The sequence below is a fragment of the Pyxicephalus adspersus genome, chromosome 1 (assembly GCF_032062135.1).
Source record: "Pyxicephalus adspersus chromosome 1, UCB_Pads_2.0, whole genome shotgun sequence".
Taxonomy (NCBI): domain Eukaryota; kingdom Metazoa; phylum Chordata; class Amphibia; order Anura; family Pyxicephalidae; genus Pyxicephalus; species Pyxicephalus adspersus.
In genome coordinates this window covers 116,121,369-116,142,683 of record NC_092858.1, presented here as the reverse complement: position 1 = coordinate 116,142,683, position 21,315 = coordinate 116,121,369, and the positions used below count along the sequence as shown (strand labels likewise).

At 40.2% G+C, this 21,315-nt stretch overlaps 1 pseudogene; it reads right to left on the bottom strand.

Annotated features, from left to right (window-relative positions):
• Positions 1 to 1,996: 1,996 nt before the first annotated feature.
• Positions 1,997 to 5,490, bottom strand: LOC140330997 (synaptotagmin-like protein 2 pseudogene; annotated as a pseudogene).
• Between the last annotated feature and the right edge of the window lie 15,825 nt (positions 5,491 to 21,315).

Below are 21,315 nucleotides of genomic sequence, written 5' to 3'. Positions count from 1 at the left end.
TAATAATAATAATAATAATAATATTCAGGTTTTCATCTTCTGAACACCAGCACCTCTATGCTGCTGAACTCCGCATAACATGAATGTGAATTTTCACTCTGAAGGTAATACACTTTATTTATTAATATATCTCAGCATATCTTAGCTTACTTCTACTTTATTTATATTTAAGATTACAAGACACCTGATTGTTGCTACTTTTAAACTATTTTACCTTTCCCTTATATATCTATATAGTTTAGATACTTCCTTGCTTCAATTTACTATCCTAACATGATTATGAACTACTCATTTATGCTTTACTACCCTAACTGTACATTAATCTTCTTACCTCCAGGAAGAGTGTTTTCAACCAGTAGCACTACTCATCTACCGTCCCTGATATATATCTGGGGTCAAACAACTAATAATGAGTAAGACATTTAGAATTTGCTTACAGCTTATGTTTATGAACCTTTGTATAACACAATGCTCATATTCAGTTTTCTCAGCTATAATTATATTACATATGAGAACTCTGAGCATTCATCCTCATTATAGTTATCCTTATTGTTATTACCTTTATTCACTCTTGCACATTATACTGTATTGAACCTTATCATAATTCTGATGTTTAGATATTGATTCTCTGAGCATCATACTAATACATGAATGTTGTACTTAGTATATATATGGTATATATATTATCACCTTTATTCTTTTTTGCACATTATACTGTATCAAACCTTATCATATTTCTGATGTTCAGATATTGATCCTCTGAGCATCATACCAATACATGGATGTTGTACTTAGTATATACCTTATATATATAAGTATATATAGTATATATATACCTTATATATGTGCACTTAAGAAACATGATCACAAATTTGATGTTCTCCTATGTGAATACTACACCAAAATATCAACTATTTATGATACTCTGTATATTTATATATGTATTTTATGCATTTAGATTGTCTCCTAACGATCTGTGTATATCCCGAAGCCGTCAAGGGCGAAACGCGTTGGGAAAAGGGAGGTTATAATTTCATGTATTGAACCATCTATTAATATACAGTCAGGAATCTAAACTGTCTAGCTGATTGGTCTGACTATACCCATGATACTAACGGGTCAAGACCTTTTCTACTTTTTTGTATATTTTTATACCTGTCTGTGACAAATTATCACAATATAAGCTTACTTTGCCAAATAAAAAAACAGCTTTCTTGTTCCTCTTATTACCCACAAAAGGAGAAAATGTCATAATGTAATACAAATAAATTTATTTGATAAAGATTTTTATTTACCATATGTTACACCTTACAAAAAAAAACAAAAAAAAACAGAAACCTGAAGGACGTTTTAATTTTGTGTTGTCCCCCCATGACAGAAGGACTGTCAAAAAAATCAGCCGCATAAAAAAAAGTAGCAGCATGTATTAGGGATGTAATGTATTTTTCCACTGCTTATAGACCAATATTCATACAGAGTCTCTTTGGAGTGAAAGTCCTGGAGACCAGTACCAAGCAGTAAACCATGTGGGGAAAACACTGTAAAGTTCCACAGTCTTTTGGGGAATCTACAGGTCATAACTCGACACAACTTGTGGCTTATGATACAAAGTGTGCTGATGTTTACAAGGAGTGGTTGAGGTTTCCGGTAAGAAAGTGTTTGCAGTGCTAAAATTTTATGGATGAATGGACTGCATTTTGAAGTTTATTTTGTAAGCTTGGCCATCTTGAACATTTCTAGTGGCAGCATGTCATCAATCCAGGTATTAGGAGAGGTCATCATCTTCTCATTGATTTTTCATGGGTCGAGTCTTTTCAGTCTACAGCTGTGCCATAACTCTTTTCTGTTCCCAAGCTGATTCTTAAGCCACCCAAAAAAGTTATTTACAGCCTATTGTGGTTCCACACAGTGACCTCCTTCAGGTCTTCTGCTTTGAGGCCATCATAAACCATTGTGTGACTGAAAATTGGATTCTGAGTTTTATCCACTGTACGCATCATCTGCACACGTGCTTGTGTCCCTGGTCCTGGTCCTTTGTCCCTGGTCCTGAGGATGACACTGGAATATATTTCAAAGAAAGTTTCATCCGTGTATTGCTCCAGTTCCACGTCCCTAAATTTAGGTTAACTTCGCCCAAGAAACTATTCTGGGCCAATGCTTCATGGTGCCAACAGGTTCAGAGTTTGTGCCAGAAGAGGCTGTTTAGTAATCTTATATGTCAGAATTTTATTGTAAGCAGGGTTCAGTGTCTTCTTTTTCACAGCTGTTTTTCTTTTACCCATCTTCACCTTTTCGGGGAGTTAATAGGCCTTCACATACGAGTCAGAGCTCTGCTTCTTCACATCGGCTGCTGCCAGTTCCTTGCACTGGTAAATGTAAATCAGGAATTACTTCAGCTGGTCAACATAGTCTATAGAAAACTCAATGCCACCTTTAACGTCAACGTTGCCGAAATCCCCACTGTAGATGCTCATGACACTTCCACTTACAGCAGACAGAAGAGCCGCTAAGATTGGTTAAAGAACTGGGGCTTTTCTTGTGTCTGCTAATCTGAAAACTGCTTTCTGATGCTGAGTCTGTGTCCCTGCCATCAGTTTCATTATGAATGAAGGTAGGCATGGATTGGCTTAGTCGTTTAGGTGTTTCAGCATTGGAAATGTGTTTGCTGAAGTATCTTCTGTTGGGTTGCTTGAATTTACTTGAGATCTTTCATTGTTGACATCCAAAGTAACCTAGCCACCAAGCTCAAAGTCCATACTTTTGGAAATTTATTAAAGATATGGAACTTAAAGATAAAGCTCCAGCTTACTCTGACCTAAGTAGCTATTCTTTTCCTTCCCTAGTGTACTCTGCTTCTTAGCTGTAAAAGTTGAATTGGTTCTTGAAGGATATTCTTGCCTTTCTTCATTTTGGAGATCTGGCACTTTTTCTATCATAGAAGCTGCTTTTCCTATACAAGGAATTTCAGAACCACTGCCTTTTACCACATTGCGTTCAATAAACATCTAGAATAGTATGCTTTAGTTGGTGCCAAGGCCTTCCCATTGGTTTCTCCAGTTTCTTTTTCAACAATATCTGGAGAAACAGAGGTTGCCATTTCATTTGTCACTGAATTTTCTTAGATTTTCTTTGGCAATTCCTGAAGTGTATTTGAAGCTCTTAACAATTTTTTCAGTCCTTTGTTAAAGTAATTGAATGGAGCTCTGGGTACAATAATTGGCATTTCAGTTCTTTCCTCAATTTCTTTTTTACTTGTTTTTTTGCCAGAGAGATCTCACCCTTATTTGTGATGGAAGGCTGTTTCTTCAACAAAATCAATGTTTTGTTAAACTGTGAGTTTCAAACGTTACCGGCGAGTCATTTTGTGGGTAGTTTTTCAACAACATTGTTCTCTGTTCCTTGACGGGACTGACTTGGTGGACCAAAAGCACCCTCATTAGCTACATTCATCTTTTTTGATGAAAGATTTATCAAAATAGGCTGCTGGAATGAGGAACTTCCTTCCTTACTTGAACTTTGAGCATTGCTTTATTTTTACTTGAAAACACTGTCAATACTTTGGTTTAGTTCTCTTTGGGACTTAGTATGTTTATAAATGGCTTCTGGCTTAGTTTAACATCTGGATGAGCCGACAAATCCAAAAATTGATTGTACAGTTTTTGCAGTTCCCTATCAAAGTCACCCGAATGCTTTGGTGGTGGAACTAGGGTGTATTCAACTGTCTCATAAACTTCCTAACTATTGATAGGAGCCATGCTATCTTTCGAGCTTTTGTTCCCAATGGGGTTTGTTGGATAAGGAGGTGCATCAGCACCTACAAAAGATCTTGCAGCATCAAGTATAATTTGTTTTGCACAAAAGGGCTTTTGCTCACACTCTTTTTGATGCATTTTGTCCCATTATAATTTTGTGTTAAGACATTGTTTTCTAAATCTTCCTTTGCTAGAACATTTCTTGGACTATATGCAGAATTACCAGATGAACAATTTACCTTTGCTTTTTCATCTGAAAATGCATCCCTTAATTTTTGCAACCTCAGACAAAAATCACTCCCCCTTTTTCTATAGGTAGATTTAACCACAAATTCAGAAACTTCTTTTCTGTTATCAAATGGTGGTTTTGACTTGATTAGTCTGATACCAAAATATAGTTTGGTGGATTGTAATCTTTTTCCTGAACTTCCACAGAATTGCTTGGATCTTCATCATTACGTTTTTGTTTTGCTAATTCCCGCGACTGAATGTTTTTTTTCAGTTACATACATCTTTGACCGTCTGAGCCTGATGACTGGACAGTGTATCTTTCCCAATGTCTTCTAAACTTTGGAAGTCTAGCGTTAATTAAATTTTTGCAACAAATGATTGCTTACCTACATCAGGATTAGGACCTAAACTGTCTGTAAGTGCCCAATCATTTGGTTTAAGAGTGTTACTATTGGCCTTATTATGAACATTCCAGAAAGTTCTTAAGTACTGAAATGTGGTTGATTTTTGACAGCCTTGTAGATCATTATTAGTACTTTTACTTCGTGAAACACTTCTTCTGGGTGGATTTTTATCACTACTTGCATTCTGTTCTTTTTCAAGAAAAGAATGAAATGTGTGCCTGTTTTTAAATTTGGTTTGGAGTCCAGAGCAGGCACTTTTTCTTCATCCAGACTGCTAATGTTGATGGAGGAATTATCCGGAGGTTTAACATTTACTTCCTCTTTGTATTTCCCGTTTTCCCAAAATGATTTGAGTTGATTAATAGCGGACAATTCTCTTCCTCCTCTTCCACCATTATCTTTTTAAATGTCACAAGGCTTGGGCTGTTAAGATCATCAATGTCAACTCTTCAATGTCAAGAACTTTTCTTAACACCCTACCTCAGGAGTCCTGATTTGCAGAAACGTCTAGCATTTCTTTTCATTCAGATTCCTGAGGCCCTGCTTCACCTGAAGGTGCTTTCTCAGTAATATTTAGAGTTGCTCCCTCATCTTTTAGAATTAAAGTTTCTCCTTTGAAAAATCATCGGATTCCTTTTCAAGCTTTAGTTCTTCTTCGCCTTATTAAACAAATCTTTGGTTTGGTTTGACATTTTACCAGATCCACATCCACTTTCTCCAAATTAAATGGAGTTTTCAGCTTCTGGATTTAGGTTTTCAGGAGGAACCGGTTCATCTTCCATGACATGCACAGGTGTCAGCAGATCAATATTTGTCTCCTCTGATTGATCACAATCAGCACTTTCTGTTCTGCTCAATTATAGACTTGGCTGTCGCTTCTCAACATCAGAATATTCCTGACCGGGGGAGGAGTTTTTTTGCCTAATCCACCGCCACTTTTACCAAATTCTAGACAATTTGTAATTGGAATTCATCAGCCTTGGGGGAAAAACATTTTCTATGCTGCTGACTTGTTTCAAAGGAGTTTCCTCAATTTCATCTGACTGATTATTACTGGTATTCACGCTGCTTAAAGATAACCTTGAATGATGTTTCTGAACCATTTTAGAGATCCCCTGATTGGATACGAACTCTGCTAGGTTTCTTATTGTTTCTTATTATGTTAGGTTTCTTATTGTATCTTTTGTTTCCCTTCAGAACTCTTGTCCTCTTTAAATGTATCAGGATAGTTTGCTTCTTGATATTGTCTATTGTCTTGCAAAGCTTTTGTTTCGAGGGAAGATATTTTGCCAGAGCCACCAACACTCCTACTATATTGCAAGGAAGTCATTTCTTCAGAACTTGAATTTAACTTCTCAGGTGGAACTGAAAAACCCTTCATGGGACTGATTGTTGCAGGAGCTTCAATATTTTGTATATCAGAGTTAGGATCTTCATTTTGAATATGGATTACTGATAAACTTGAATTAGGTTTTCCAAGAATGTTGGGAATGGTAATAATGGCGAGTTCAGTTTTCGTGTTCTTTGTATTGAGTTCAGATTCCATTTCATTTGCACTTATTTGAATTAGTACTTGTGATAAAGTCTCTTTTGATGGCTGGAGAACATCTACAGGGAGTGATGGGCTGTCCCCCATCTCTGAACTTCTACTAAACCAATCTAGAAGTTTACTTATTGAATCATCTTGTGCCTTCATGACCTTATAACTCATATTTATGCGTGTTACTCCACACTTGGAAGAGGCTGTGGACGCAGCCTGTTCTATTGACTGCGTACTCTAACTGGGACCAGACTCCACTTTTGTGGTAATTGATCTCCCTACACCAGCATATTTATGGGCAAACAGCGAAGGTTTACCTCACTCCGTACCATTCATTATCTCTCTGGGATCAGTGCATACTTACCCAAAGCCATTAAGACACTGTATCTCCAATACCATCAACCTACTATAAAATATATCTCATCAAGGACAATACGGTATGTAGATGTAAAAAGCACACAGCTGCCCCTGAGGAAGCCTAACGATGGTGAAATGAGCCGGGTATTAAAAGCTGCGGGCAATAACTGACCGTCATATCGCTCATTTGCGTCGGCATACAGCCGCTCTGCTTTACTTGGATATTGAGATACTCATGTACAGTAGGTGCTTTATGTCTAGAGATCATGTGATAACTGATCACTCAAATAACTAAAGGTTTGTTGGGACTATTAATAACCACTCTGCCTGTATTGCAGAACACTCACTTGTTTGCCTATGTATATGTAACTATTTTGAATTATATGTTGATTACAAGCACTATTGCCGAAAAACCCTCTTTGTTTCTTTCTTTTTTATTTATTTACACATCATATTTATCATTTTTGAGTGAAGCCATATCTTTTGGACTCTGGCTGGCTTACCTTGCTTTGTGTTTGAAACTACAGGAGATCAAACAAAACAGCAGTTTCAGTTGTCTTATGGACTTCCAAAGCCTCCTGAGTTTTTCAAGAGCATTTGCAAAATCAAAATCAGGTTTTTCATGTATCCCTGTCTTCTGGACATGCTCCACAATTTCCTCCCCAGAAATCTGATCCTGATACTGTTCCATCTGACCAAAAACCATTGGCTCTTGGGCTAACCATGAAGCTTCCCTCCTGAGACCTCTACTCCTCTTCTGAAAGGCTGTCCAGTTTGTTTGGAATTAGGACCACATTTGCTGGTATCCCTGGGCTTCTTTGTTTAGGAACACTTCTAGTGGGTTAATTGCTGCTTAAGAGCTGCATAAGGATTTTACTGGGTGATGTAACTGCTGTTCCTCTGGGCACATGTTTCTCCTCTACATTCCAGAAATGCTTTAAACTCTGAAAGTGGGAAGGTGACCACTGGGTTTGGAAAGTCCTGACACGTTCTGGGCTACTGGCAAGAAAACTGTCAATCCAACTGGCTTAGGTTCAGCATTATGCCTATTTTGTTGAAAAACAGACTTGTATTTAGTCTCTTGCTGTATTATCCAGGGATAGTTTTAAAAGAAGACTGATTTTCTTGATGGGTTTTACTAAATCATCATTACCCTATGCAGTTCCCTGTATTTTGAGCTCTTTCTGGAGTCAGCCTTTCTTCACCAGAAAAGCTGTCATTTTGTTTTGGATTCTTACTAGAGTAACTAGACATGGCCTTTTTGGCCATTAAATTTTGGCTCCATGAGGGCATTGTCCAAATCAAACTCTTGATCTTGACGTGTAGAGAAGGCTGCTGGAGTCTTGTTCACAACAGCAAAAAAAGGTTCCCTACCAGATTTGGGTCCTTCAGACCTATTCACTTGCCCATTTTCAGGATTTGGGGTTGAGGTTTTATTATTGTACTCATCTTGTAAGCCTTCAGAATTGAGCAGATTTTGTCTTGGCTTTGGAGGGGACAAAGTTCCGTTTCCCAAGTTGACTTGTTTTTTATCTTTTCCTGGGGACATGAAACTCAATCTTTTTGAACTCCGTTTCCCCTCCTTTTTGGTTTGCTGTACATCTTCTTCAGCTTCATCTTGTCCTTCCATGACTCCTTACAACTCTGGAGGAATAAAAATGTCTTGTTTATCCAGCATCTCTTTGAACTGTCCTTACTGAGCTCACTTTGCTCGGGTATTGTGGCTGGCTTTTTTTTTTTCTAATCAATGCTCTGACCAGGTCGGCTCCATTAATTTTATTTCTGTGCCGTTTTGATTTGGCTTCGTAAAACCATTGGCCTTTTTTTTATTTAAAATTTATTTTTTGTATTTATACTCATTTTAATCTTCAACTACATCTTGCAGGTCCTTAACACATTAGGAAGCTCAGCTCAATCAATAGCAATAACAGTACAATATAGAGGAGACATATTCTTGCAGTCTCACAGGAGGCCGGTCAAAGTGCAATGATCTAGTCCAGTCCAATTTTGGAAAGCAGCCACTTTACATTTGCTAGGTGACATGCTTCCTGTCTACACATTTCAAGTGTCACACATCACCTGAGGTGCTGAAACCACAGCGCTATGTCTTAAACCATTTCTGGGTGCTTTGGGTCTTTGTCCTGCTGTTAGACCCATGACCTCTGACTGAGACACAGCTTTTTGACACTGGGCCTTACATTGTGTCGCAGAATCCTTTGGTAGTGTTCAGATTTTATAATACCATTCAAACAGTCAAGACTACCAGTGCCTGAAGCAGTAAGGCAACCCCAAAACATCAGTAAACATTTTCCATGTTTGACTGTAGGGACTGTGTTCTTTTCTTTGAAGGCTTCTTTATGTTTTCTGTAAACAGTATAATGATGAGCGTTACCGAAAAGCTGTATTTATGTCCCATCTGTCCAGAGGACATTCTCCCAGAAGGATTGTGGCTTCCACAAGTGAATTTTAGCAAACTTTAATTTGGCTTGTGTATGCTTGTGTGTAAGGATGGGGTCCTCCTAGGTCTCCTGCCAAACAAACCTCTTTGCCTAGCAAACCTTTTCATTCTGATGACGATGGACAATGCAGGCTGACACTGTTGTATCCTATGCCTGCAGGTCAGCTTGAACTTGTTTGAAAGTTGATCAAGGTTCTTTATTCATCATTCCAACAATTCATTATTGTAACTTATTATCAATCTTTCTTTTTTGTCCACGTCCAGAGAGATTAGCTATAGTGCCATTAGCTGTAAACAATGTTCTTTACAATGCTGAGCACAGTGGTCAAAGGAACATTACGATTTCTGGAGATAGACTTGTAGCCTTAGGATTGTACATGCTTTTCTAAAATGTTGTGCCTAAATCCTTAGACCAGTGTTTTTCAATCTTTTTTAAAGCACAGGACATTTTTTACAATGAAAAAATGCTGCGGCACACCACAAGTCAAAAATGTTATAAAATGACACTCTGTAGCTAATTCTCGTCTCTAAGAATAAACAAGGCAAATAAGCTACCTACTGCCACCCACTGACATGGAAGAGTATTACATTACTCTGCCAGTCATTACAGCACAGACACTCTACAATGGTAATTGGATAATTTCCCACAGTACACCTGAAGATCCCTCACGGCACACTAGTGTGCGGCAGCACAGTGGTTGAAAATCACTGCCTTAGACAATTCTTTGCTCTTCTTTCTTTTCTCCATGCTCAGTGTGTTACACAAGGACCTTTAGATCCAAAGCAGCTGGCAAAGGAAGAGTGGTCCAAATTTCCAGTAGAGAGATGTAAAAGACTCACTGATTGTTTCATTGATTGTTATGTTTTGTGTGGAATGTCTCAGTTTTTTTCTCTGCTTTTTTGTGTTTGTCCAGTGCCAATAAATTAAATAAACATTGCAATACCAAAGCTTTTGTAACTGCATCAATTTCTGGGAGAAGTGGTGCATTTTCTGACATAAATTCAAGCATACCAATATTTTTGGCCATGACTGTATATATTCATACATATATATGTATGCTTTCTTTGATGAAGCAGTGGCATATATATATATATATATTGTGGTATATTACTGGGAGTTGCTCATACCAGGATGCCTACAGGGCATATAAGAGGCAGCAGACACCAAATGTCTAGAATACCAGCAGTTTTTTTTTTTTTAGCTCAGTGTTACAGCACACTCTCCAGCACTTCACAACAAAAATAACCAACAGTAGCCCAGCTGGGCCTCTGGTTACCTCAGTTAGGTGCCCTCTCTTACTAACACACACTAAATCAACACTGTTTCACTAACAGTTCCAATCTGGTTTTGCCCGCTGGCTTTCCTGGAGCTCTGTCCCCTCACATGCGGCCTGGAGCCCACTCTGGCTCCCTTCTTCTGCCTGGAACAGATTCTGTGTAATGCGTCTGGGCACACAAACCACAGCTAACTCCAAGAATACTTTTGTCAAGTTTTATTGGTAGTCATAAAACAAGGTAAGTGTTAATCACAGATGATCAGTCAGAGCGTGGTACAAGAGGGTAAGGCAAAGGCAGGTCAGGAACAATCCAAGGTCAGGGCAGGCAGCAGGCAAGAGTGGTCACAAACAATCCAAGGTCAGGGCAGGCAGAGTTCAGGCAGAATCAGGTACCAGACCAGGTCGCTATTGGTAATGACTCAACAGGTTAATGTAAACCAACAGAGAGAACGCACCCAAGCACACTGTACTCACAGAGGGTTAAAGTGGGCAATGGTGTTCAGGACAGGTTCTCCTTAAATGGCCAGAGTGCCCAATGCCCTTGCGCCACCTGGCGCCATTTGATAGGAGGATAACTGGGAATTCAAAATATGTCCCGCCCCGAGGCGAGGCAGCCGAGTGCCACGCCCCCGGGGGGTACAAGAGGCACGCGTGGTAGCGCGGGCACCTTTTCCCACAGCACCCCTGGGATGTTCCCTACTTTGCACATTCCTAGGAGTGCTGAGAACAAGACTTTCTCTGTTCACGTCCATAGGGATGCTGGGGATTCGGCCAGAACAGATCCTTCCCCCTGCAGGGAGAGATACGCTGGGAGCAGGGCAGCAGCCTCGGCGATCTCCTTCTGTGGCTGTGATCCCCAGGGACGCTGCGGGTTCGCTGGATAGGGAAGTTCCTTACATTCTGGCTCCCTTCACAGCCTGGAACAGATTCTGGCTGCCTTCTCAGCCTGGAACCCTCTGGCTGCCTTCTAAGCACACTCCAGCCTGCATCACAATCCAGCCTGCAACAGTGGCTGATCCCCTTTCCTCAGCCTCTTGCTGATTAATTTACTCTCTTTCTAGCACCTGAGTGCAGGTGCACATTTACCCAGTCAGGATTGGGTTGGGCCAAGGAACCCACCCTTTCAATCCCTTGGACGGCTCCAGGGCCCTAAAGAACCAGTTTTCTTTTCTAAAAAACATATCCAAACATCCTCAGTTTTATATCCCTGGAGCCTGGAGCTTTTAATGCACTTTCCTGCCACTCTTAGTGACACTCTGACAATATCATAATACCATTATAGTTTTAAAAGACACAATACATTTTTTCCATATCAAAATCACCTAAGTATACGGGTATTTACATGTTTGATATACTTGATATATCAGTTAATACTACATTGAATCTCAGACACAAATCCGCAAATTGCAGTTTGAATCCCAGACTCAAATCTGCAAATTGTAGGGTTGTATATCAAACCAAGACAACATTTTAGACACAAACCGTGTCACTGTAGATGATAATCAGCTTAATACAACCACTTTAGATGAAGATGTGTTTAGCAGAACATTGTCTGCTTAATCAGATCACGATGCAAAAATTACAAACGTACTGTAAATAATTGTATTGGTACTGGGATATCATTAGCATCCCCCAGAAAAAAAAGCATATGGAAAAAGTCTTCGATATCAAACATCCAGCCTACTGGCTACTTGAATAGTCCCAAAGTGCTTGTAGTATACTTGTATTTATATATATATATATATATATATATATATATTTTTTTTTTTTAAATACACTACATTATGTCCTACATACAAGACACTTTAAAAAAGAGTATCAGAGTTAATCAATCTACGGCAGAAAATTGGCAATTCGGACAATATGTGAACAACAAACTTAAAGTCATGACAGAATTAGAGCATGAAATGGGCCACTGCAACAATATGTAGATAATAGGGTCTGTGTCTGAACCACAACCAGGACCTGCAGGTGTTTAATCAGTAAGCTGCAGCAAAATGTGAGCATAGCTTCAAGCAATTTGACATAGTGCAGTGTGATGCTTCTGCATCACAGTCCAGTCACAAGGAATCGAGTAAGGTGCATACATATGAATGTGAAACTTCTGAAAAGATCTGATTCCCTCCCCCTATCCAGGAAGAGCTGCACTATGCGTGTCAAATTGTAAAAAATTGGGATTATAATTGAGGTTATCCAATATAATTTGATAATTCAATAATCAAAATTCCTCCTTTACATTCTGAGCTGGTTGTCAGCAAAGGAGTAAACAAACAATTGTGTAAAAAAAATATTATATTGTACAAAGAGTCATAAATGCAGGATAAGAGTTAAATAACACTCAAAAATATGATATACATATCAAATAATCACATCGCTATGAAATTAGAATAAAACAGCATGATTCTTCTGGTTTTCAGATAATATTGAACAAAGCTGGTTTCTCAATAATCATAAGATAAGAACAACAGAAAAAATAGGTAACGATAATTATTGATGCATAGAGGTTTATCAGCAACATCACTTTGACCTATGTAGAGAGAGGCTTCCAGAGTGCCACAGAGAGAAACTTTTCTTATACCAGTGTCAGTAGGGTGCACACTCCATGTGGCTGTGAATTTAAGAGGTAAGTGGGATTTATAGCATTTATTCTTTACATATGAATGGGCTTCCCTGCTGCTTGTGTGCAGGACTGAGGCTTAATGGGGGGATGGGGCAGTTTGCATGACTTGCAGAAGAAGTCTTTTGCTGTTCTGCAAGCTCTTGTAACTCTTTTATGACCAAGACAAACTCTGCAGTTGTTTCTTTTTGCATATGAAAGCACAGCTTACTTCAGAAGTTAATTAATGTCTAGGGTCCATAAAGTTGTTGTTTTTTTTTTTGCTTTGTTTGTGATTAACTCACAGTGAGGATTTTATACAGTAACTGACACCACGCTGCCTAATAATATGTTGAAACAAACATCTGTCCTAATTGCATTCATTATGTGATATAAATATACAAATAATGTGTTTATGACATTTTATATTGTGCTTTTTACTATTTTTATAAAACTTTTTTTTTAACTGTGGGCAGCATCCAGAACACAGTAAATGATTTTCTATATAAACCAATGGTAAATCACATTTTGGCTAACAAAGATTTCAGCTAACAAATGTGATTCCAGAACAAACTATTTTTTTTTAGCCAAGATATCACTGTATTTGATTAGATATTTTCAGAACTACACTCTTTGAAGGATTTACTCATAACTTTAGGGGTGACTTTTTTATATAGCGAAGGTGTTCAATTTTGCTACAATCTTATATCCTATGCATACTGTCTTGTGCAGGTTAGCACCAAATGGTCGGCTGGTAATAAGGCAAGTCCAGGTGTCAGCTTCTTTTGCCTGGCCCCTGCAAAACAAGCAAAACAACCTTTCCTCCCAGGGGTGCTACAGCAACACCAAAAAGTCTTTAAAACAAAATAGTAGCCTCCTAGCTAACAAAAACAAACTACTGAAGCTGGCTTCCAAACTAGCGCTTCCAAACTAGCGCTTCATTTGGCACAGGGGGTCTGTCTCTCACATTCACAACTCCTGCTGCTGAGCACCTGGTGTGCTATATAGGCTTGTGAGCGCCAGGAAAATGTGAGACCAGGAGTTGGGAATCTGCCACACCATACACCATTCAGAAATTGTAAACAACTAGCAGGGAAAGCTAAAGCTTTCCTGCAACAAATCTCTGATGGTTCTACCTCAGTAAACAAAAATATGGTCCCACATACCGTCCATCCAGGACTTTACCAGTAACACAGGTGCCCTCTCTGACTTTAAACTTTGTTTACCTGTATTTCGTAAACAAAGGGATATCAAACAGATGGAAAGAGCTTTTTTAGTTTCCATTTGGTGTAATATATAGCCTTTTTACATTATCTGCGAGATTGGATAAATCAGACTTTTTTTATGCTAATTGTCATTTAGAATATTGAGGGGCATTTTGCACTTTCATTTTAGAGATCTTCCAGAACAAATAAAAGGTAATGTGTTATTAAGAAATACTATCAGCTCATGGAAAGAGATAAATAAACTGTTTGGCTCTCCTGGACCCTTGTCACCTTTAATGCCTCTTGTACCATTGCAAGCTTTTCCTCAAGAAAGAGATTCAATTAATTTTAGATTGTAGTCTCAGAAAAGTATACTAATTGTCAAACTTCCCTCTTCCTTGCTAGGTGTGCCAGCTCTTGCACGTTTTATCAGTTTTGCCCATCCTGCTGGGTAATCAGGAAATAGCCTCTTAACTATCCCTAGCTATTTAGCTAGCTCAGACCCAGCACTCAGCATGCCAAGCCCCCTAGCACTGCTGAGCATTTCCTCTACACTTGTTGGTTTATTCAGTGCTTTCCCTGTCCAGCTCCTGTGTTAACCCCTTTGTTGCCCAATCTGTTGTATCCCAGCTAGTTCCCTTGTGCTGTTCCAGGAAAAAGGCTTTTGGTGGGGAAATGGGAATGGTCTGGAAAACGTATAGTAGATTGGGTAAAGAGTAAATTTTCAGCACATTCATCTTGCCAAATTATGAGATTGTGAGATTTTTCCAGTAATGGAGATCCTTCATAAGGGTCTTAAACAATGAAGCATAGTTGAGCTGGTAAAGTCTAGTTAGATCAGAGGGGATGACAACTCCCAGTTAGGTAATGTATGGCTCACCATTTAAAGGGGAATTTGAAGGAGATCTGGGTGATCAGCGATTGGGGTAAATTGATATTAAGGGCTTCTGTTTTGGAGAGATAGACTTTGAAATAGCTGAATTGGCTAAATCTTTGGAACGTATAGAACAGTAAGGGGAGGGTGATATGAGGCTGTGTGACATAAAGGACGTCATCTGCATAGAGCCATTTTATGGTGGTTAGTAGGGTTTTGTATCCCAGAAATAGAGGGGTTGTTACAGATTGCATTTGCTAGGTGTTTTATGACCAAGGCAAAAAGGAGAGGGGAAGTGGGCACACCAATCTTTGATAGGGTAATTTGGAACTTTCTGGATCTGCCTCTATTGTAGGCTTTCTCAGCATCTATGGAGATAAGGCATGATAGGATCCTAGCATAGAAAAGTAAATGTATAGTCTGTGTGGTGTTGTCCCTTGCCTCTCGGCCCAGGACAAATCCCACTTGATCGCTATGCAGTAAAGAGGGGAGAAGGGGGCTGAACTATTGACTAAAATCTAGAAGGTAGTTGGACAGCTATGTGTAACAGCCACCCCATCAGCTGCTCAGTCCCTTGCACCGCAGCGTCTGCAGATTTTGCTCCAGGCAGCAGTGAGCAGTACTAAGCATCTCCCCCAAGCCAGGGTTCCATGGCATGTAAAAGGTGTAACCTCACCACCAACCTGAATGCAGCCTTGAAGTTTTGTGTACTTCAAGTGGCACTACAGCACACAGAAAATTGACAGTACCCCAATGTTCATTGCCATGAGAGTGGCTCCCAGGGGGTTCCCAACATGCAAACCCAATTTGGAGACCCTGGTCTTGAAATTACCCCCTTTAATGGGAAAAATGACATAGCCCCCCCCCCCCCAAATGTTAAAATATTTATGATTGTTATTAGGATTTTCTGCTTGTGACCTGAGAATGAAAATTATGTTGTCATATACTCCATGTTGTTTGTAGCCTCGATTTTGAAGCAGTACTATTTATGAGATATATATGTACAAATCTGATTGGAGGGTAAACATCCTATACAATTGTGTTGAGTTCCTTTAGTGTGTCTAATGTGTTAATAAGAACAAAGGGAATGGTCACCTGGTGAGGTGTGAAGAGATTCCCAGGATATTAGGGCTATAAATTGTTTAGGGCCATCAATCACTCAGGGTTCCTGAAGAGTCACTTGTCACTTCAAACCTTTAATTACTTTTATGTACCACCTAGTTTACTTTGTATACATAATACCATCTCTTCTTAATAAATCAGAACAGCAACTCTGTAGATCAACTGATATTAGATACATTTTTCCTTGACAGACCCCATATCTGGCAACTTGATGTTTAGGGGGCTGAAATTAAGTTTGATAATGGCTCCCATAGTCCCCTTTGTACCCTGTAAATTTGACATTTAGTGAGTTTATACATGGGGGTATGACAGCAGCATGGACACAGCTGCTGCTCGGATTATCTCACAGTACAAGGTGGACAGGGAGCAGCCACAGCTGATTGCCAGGTCTATAGTATACACTCCCACTTTCAGGGAGCTAACACTTAGGAGTATACTCAGGAAGCTCCCTCTCCTGGTAGCACAATCTAATAGAAAAATATAGGAAATGCGCATGTCCCATCCCCGGCAAGACAACGAGCAGAGAGAGAATCAGGAGAGGGCCAAGTCTGACAGCCCCGCGGGTCGTAGGTTGGGAACCCTTGCCCTAAGGAATTCTTCAGATTTAAGTGGGGAATCCAGGGTTCCAGTGATGGCAATGCTGTGGTTTGTATGTATATCTGGGCTTTCTCTGGGTAGGGATCTGCAGTTTGGCATAGAAACTTTTGAACTCTTTGGAGATGGCCCTGTTGCTGTGCACCCCAGAGTCTTCAGAATTCACATACGGAATGGTAGACCTAGGGGGCCTAGGATGTACAGGCTGCGCTAAGCATTTCCCACTTTTTTTGGCAAACTCGTAGTAGTGTCTTTCTCTTCTTTCTCTTCTTTGGCTGTGATCTACTGGGAGTCTAGAGTTTTTAGGAGTTATTTTTAGGTGTTTTGAGAGGTCAACAAGGATGCACAGCATCAGGTCCTATTTGTGTAATTCTGCTATTTTAGCAAGAAGGCTTTTAATTTGAGCTGATCTAGCTTTCTTTTTAAAACATTCTTTAGTAAGGGATTTTAACAAGGGGGAAAAAACAGAGGGAAAATTATACATAAGTGCACAAGCACTAGACAACATACAAAAGAACATTAACATTTCCAGGTGAGAAGGGGGTAAAAATAGGAGGGACGGGGGTAGGGTATAAAGAAAAATGGCCACAAGTGCCCAGTGCAAATAATGGAAAAAAGTGAATTAACAGAGAACAAGAAAGAGCAAAAACAATGAAGATTAAATAAAACACAGCATAATACAATGTTAAAAGAGAATCCAGCATGTAAAAACCCCAGAGAGTAGCTGCAAGAGACCTCGCTTGTAACACTTTCATGTGGGATAAAAGGTAAGAAGTCAGGTGCTATGGAGAGGTAAAAAGTTAGAGGACCCAAAAGTCCTTATGGTACTGTGGGGGACCGAAAGTTTATTAAAAGAAAGCATGGGCGGTGGATTCGGGTTGAGTCCAGGTAGCGATCATACTCAGGAGAATCCGTAAATTGAGACCAGTAGTATCATGTATTATAAAATTTCCTACTCAAGCCTTGCAGGAACAATGTCAGTTCTTCCATGCTGAAGATCTTATTTATTCTCCGGAGCCATAAGCTGACAGGTAGGGGATCGGCTTTCCTCCAGAAAGCAGCAATACAGGAGATCATAGCAACAATGAGATGTCTGATTACTCAATTTTTATACATCTTTTCTGAAACTGGGTTGTGTTGTAGAAAAAAGAATGCCGGGTCTTCCGGGATCAGTGAATCAGTCATCCGGTGGGTAATATACCTGGCCCCAGACCAGAAGAGCGTGAACTTTGGGCATTCCCAAAATATGTGCAAAAAGGACCCCAGGGCTGTTTGGCAATGCCAACACCGATCGGTTATCTCTGGGAGCCGTTTATGCAGCTTTTATGGGGCGAGATACCACCTGGATAAATGTTAGATTCTTGAAATCTATTACTAATAGACGCCTTGTGGGTCCACAGCAAAATATTTTTGCCCTCTGGTCTGCCGACAGAGAGACCCCTGATTCTGATTACCAATCTGAAAAGTAAATGGGCAGGCAGAGAGGTAATGAATCCTGGAGAAGGGAGTAAAGGGCTGATAGGGTGTGTCTAGTCCCCCCTTCCCCCAAGCACAATTGCTTAAAAGGGGTGAAGGGCCTAGCGTATCTCTCACTTGGCTGTAGGAATCGTAAATAATGAGAGAGCTGTGGTGCTCTCCAAAAATCAGGTCCGGAGAGAACCCATTGCCCTCTGGAATGATAATAAATCCCTGGGTAAAGTGTATATTTAAATTATCCTGGAAAGTCTTATAATAGGAGAGGGGGAGGCCATCAGGGCCCATTGTTTTGCCTGTGGGAGTGCTTTTGATTGCCCCTTTGAGTTCTAAGATGATTGGAGTTTACAATGTCTCCATTACTTCAGAAAAAAGTGAAGGCATGCCGGAGTTCGCTAGGTATGAGTCGATGTTTTCCATTCTAGACACTCTGTGGGGGGATGTGGGAGGGGGGCAGAGATGTTGTAAAGGTTGGAGTAAAATACTATATCATGAGTATGGAAGAGCTTTTTGTTGTCTCTATCAGTAATAAATCGAACAAAAGACAGAGATTTCTGATCTCTAAAAGCATTGGCCAACATGCTTACACTCTTATTGACAAATTCATAAAAAGGCCCTTCTACACTTGGAAAAGGACGCTTTGGCCCTGTACAAATAGAGTGACCTCAATTGCTCACGTAATTGTTGTAGTTCCTTGCTTTTTGTGGGGTCCAAAGAGGATTTAGGGGAGAGTTCTAAGGTGGTTATTTGTTGTAAGAGTTTCTCAACCTCCTGCTGGCGTACCTTTTTCAGCATGGCCCCATATTTGCGAAAATGGGACTCCAGTATAAATGCCACCTTAACCTATTGGCTATGTAAATCTCTTAGGGGCATAGAGCACTTTTCAGGGGTGTTAAGACCCTTTACATTGTATGAGAGCAATTTTAGCACTCCCATAATGGACCGTCAAAATCCTTAGGACCAGGGACAAAGAAAAAAAAGGGGGAGAATTAGGAGGGGGTGAAATAAGGGAGGAGAGGTAACTTAAATCTGGGCTTGGGGGGAGGCGGGATGGAGAAGTGGGGTGCATAAAATTAGTAGGAGCATAAAATTAACCTTAGTATTATCGGCTTACAATAGTAAAAATTTCAGATAAAACAATAGAACATCAGTACAAAACAATCTAAACAAAAAAACTTGGAGAGCAGGAAACCCAAGAGTGGCCCACAATCCAATAGCATGATTGTCATCGTCAAGTGATGGGGAACATATCTACCAGTCCAAGAGGGCCTGGTGTAGCATACTCCTGCAGGATCATCTCTGGACCTCAGGTCGGTTCTTCGATAGCGCATTAGGAGTTTCGGTTCTGCCTTTTCTTGGCCAGTTGCCATTCGGATGAAGCAGGTGGGTTCAGTTCAGAAGCTTGGTGTGATGAGGCCAGTCAGGGAGTGCCTCTTGAGGTAACTCAAAAGTTCCCAGGAAAGATGCAAGCTCCCCAATCTGGCGAAAAGTCGCTGATCTGTTCCTCCTATGGGCAATTAGTTGGAAGGGGAATCCCCAACGGAACTTGACATTATTGTCCCTCAGAAGGTCCAAAAGAGGTTTCAAGGCCCTTTGTAGTGCCAAAGTTTGGTGTGACAGATCTGTGTGGAATAAGATGGGTTTACCATTAAAAGTAAACTCCTCCTGGGATCCAGCCTCTATCATCATGGATCCTTTAGGTTGAAACTAATTTATAACAACTCTTGTGCCTGTGAATTTCAACAATCTCAATTAAGTTTTGTTTAGGTTTGCGTAGATGATCACTGAAAATGGATGTGGCTACAGCATGTAAGTCCTTGGATTCAATAGACTCAGTCAAGGCCCAAATTCTAATGTTATTCTGCCCGCTGCCGTCCCCCAAATCTTCTTGTTGGTAGAGGGGTTGTTGGAGTGGAGCAGAATGTTCATTCAGGGTCAGCGTGTGTTGTTGCACCGTAAGTCTTCTGTGACCTGCTCAACCTCTTCAATCCGGGACCCCAGATCTCATCTGAGGGCCTGCATCTCGGAGCCAAAGAAATCATAATTACACTGTAGATATGCCTTAAAATCAGCTTTTGTAGTAATTGATCTGAGGTGTGCGTCTCACCCATCTGTTGAATCAGTAAAGGTTTGTGGGGGGCTTGGAGGACCATGAGCGTCCTCCTCGCTGTGTGAAAGAGAGCAAGTAATTGACCCCTGTTGGAAGGACTCTCCCGTATCTTGTTCCAGCTGAAGGGAGTAAGCAGAGGAGAATCTCGTGGTAGGGACCTCTCCATCTGGTGCGTTAGAACGTGAGCGGGCAAAAAAGTTGCTTATTCCCCTCTTTTGTGAGAAGTGGCCAATGGGTCTTCCTTTACCCAAGAGTAATAGGAAAGGGGTTTTCCCAGGGTAGGAGTAAACATAATGCGGGATGAATGAGAACAAAACAGTAACAGAAAAAAATCATTAAGGTGGCATAGGGTAAAGAGTAAGATATACTCATCAACAGGTGGTCATAGTGGGGCTCAACCAGAGTTTATTTGAAAAAGTGGGCTCTGTCCTCAAGATTCAACAGTTCTGGTTTACATGACTCGATAGCCAAATGGGACCCCTTGCAAGGAGCCTTGCACTTGTTTTGAGTCAGGGTGGTGGTGGTTCCAGTAGGGAAAGACGCATAGGGCAGTTGGGTATGGAGAGATCCGATAGTCCCAAAAGCTGCCAAAAAAAGTGAAACAGGAACCTCCAGCAGTTTCCTATGTTGTGTGCTCGGAGCGTGTCAAGGATAGGTTTTAGGGCTCTGCGCTGTGTGAGAGTTTGGTAGGAGAGATGTTGCAAGTTGGATTTGCTGACCATTACACAAGATGGACAACTGCAAGCTGCCATTTTTCATGATATCCATTTTGAGACAATACGAGTGGATCCTGCAAATGATATCCCACAGGCATGAAGGATCTTGTTTTTTGGGGCCCAGGGCTCTATGGATCCTAATAATTTTGATAAAGTGCTAGGTTTTTGTAAGAGACATCTGCAGCCTGATGTTATACCTGGTATTGTTTTCTAAGTTGTGGATACATAAAAAAAACAATTAAACAAACGTCAATAACAACGCAGGGTAAAAAAAAGACATCAGTACAAATCAAGGAAACATATTACCCCCAACCTAGGGGCCTAAATCCCCAATCATGTATGATCACCTTTAAAATATTTTGCCTTCGTGTTAGGCTGGGGTTAGTTTCCAAATTCTATGTATTTCTAGTTTTAATTTACTCTGGACTGGGGGACACATGAAGGAATAAAGGAGGGAGGGAAGAGACTTTCATGCAAATAGTTGCCCAGTTAGGATATTACCCTTTATTGTTATGTTACTTGTCACTTTGAATTATATTCCACCCACAGGTCCCAAATTTGCTCAAACTTGTCTAATTTATTATTAAGGGTGCTGGTGATCTTGTC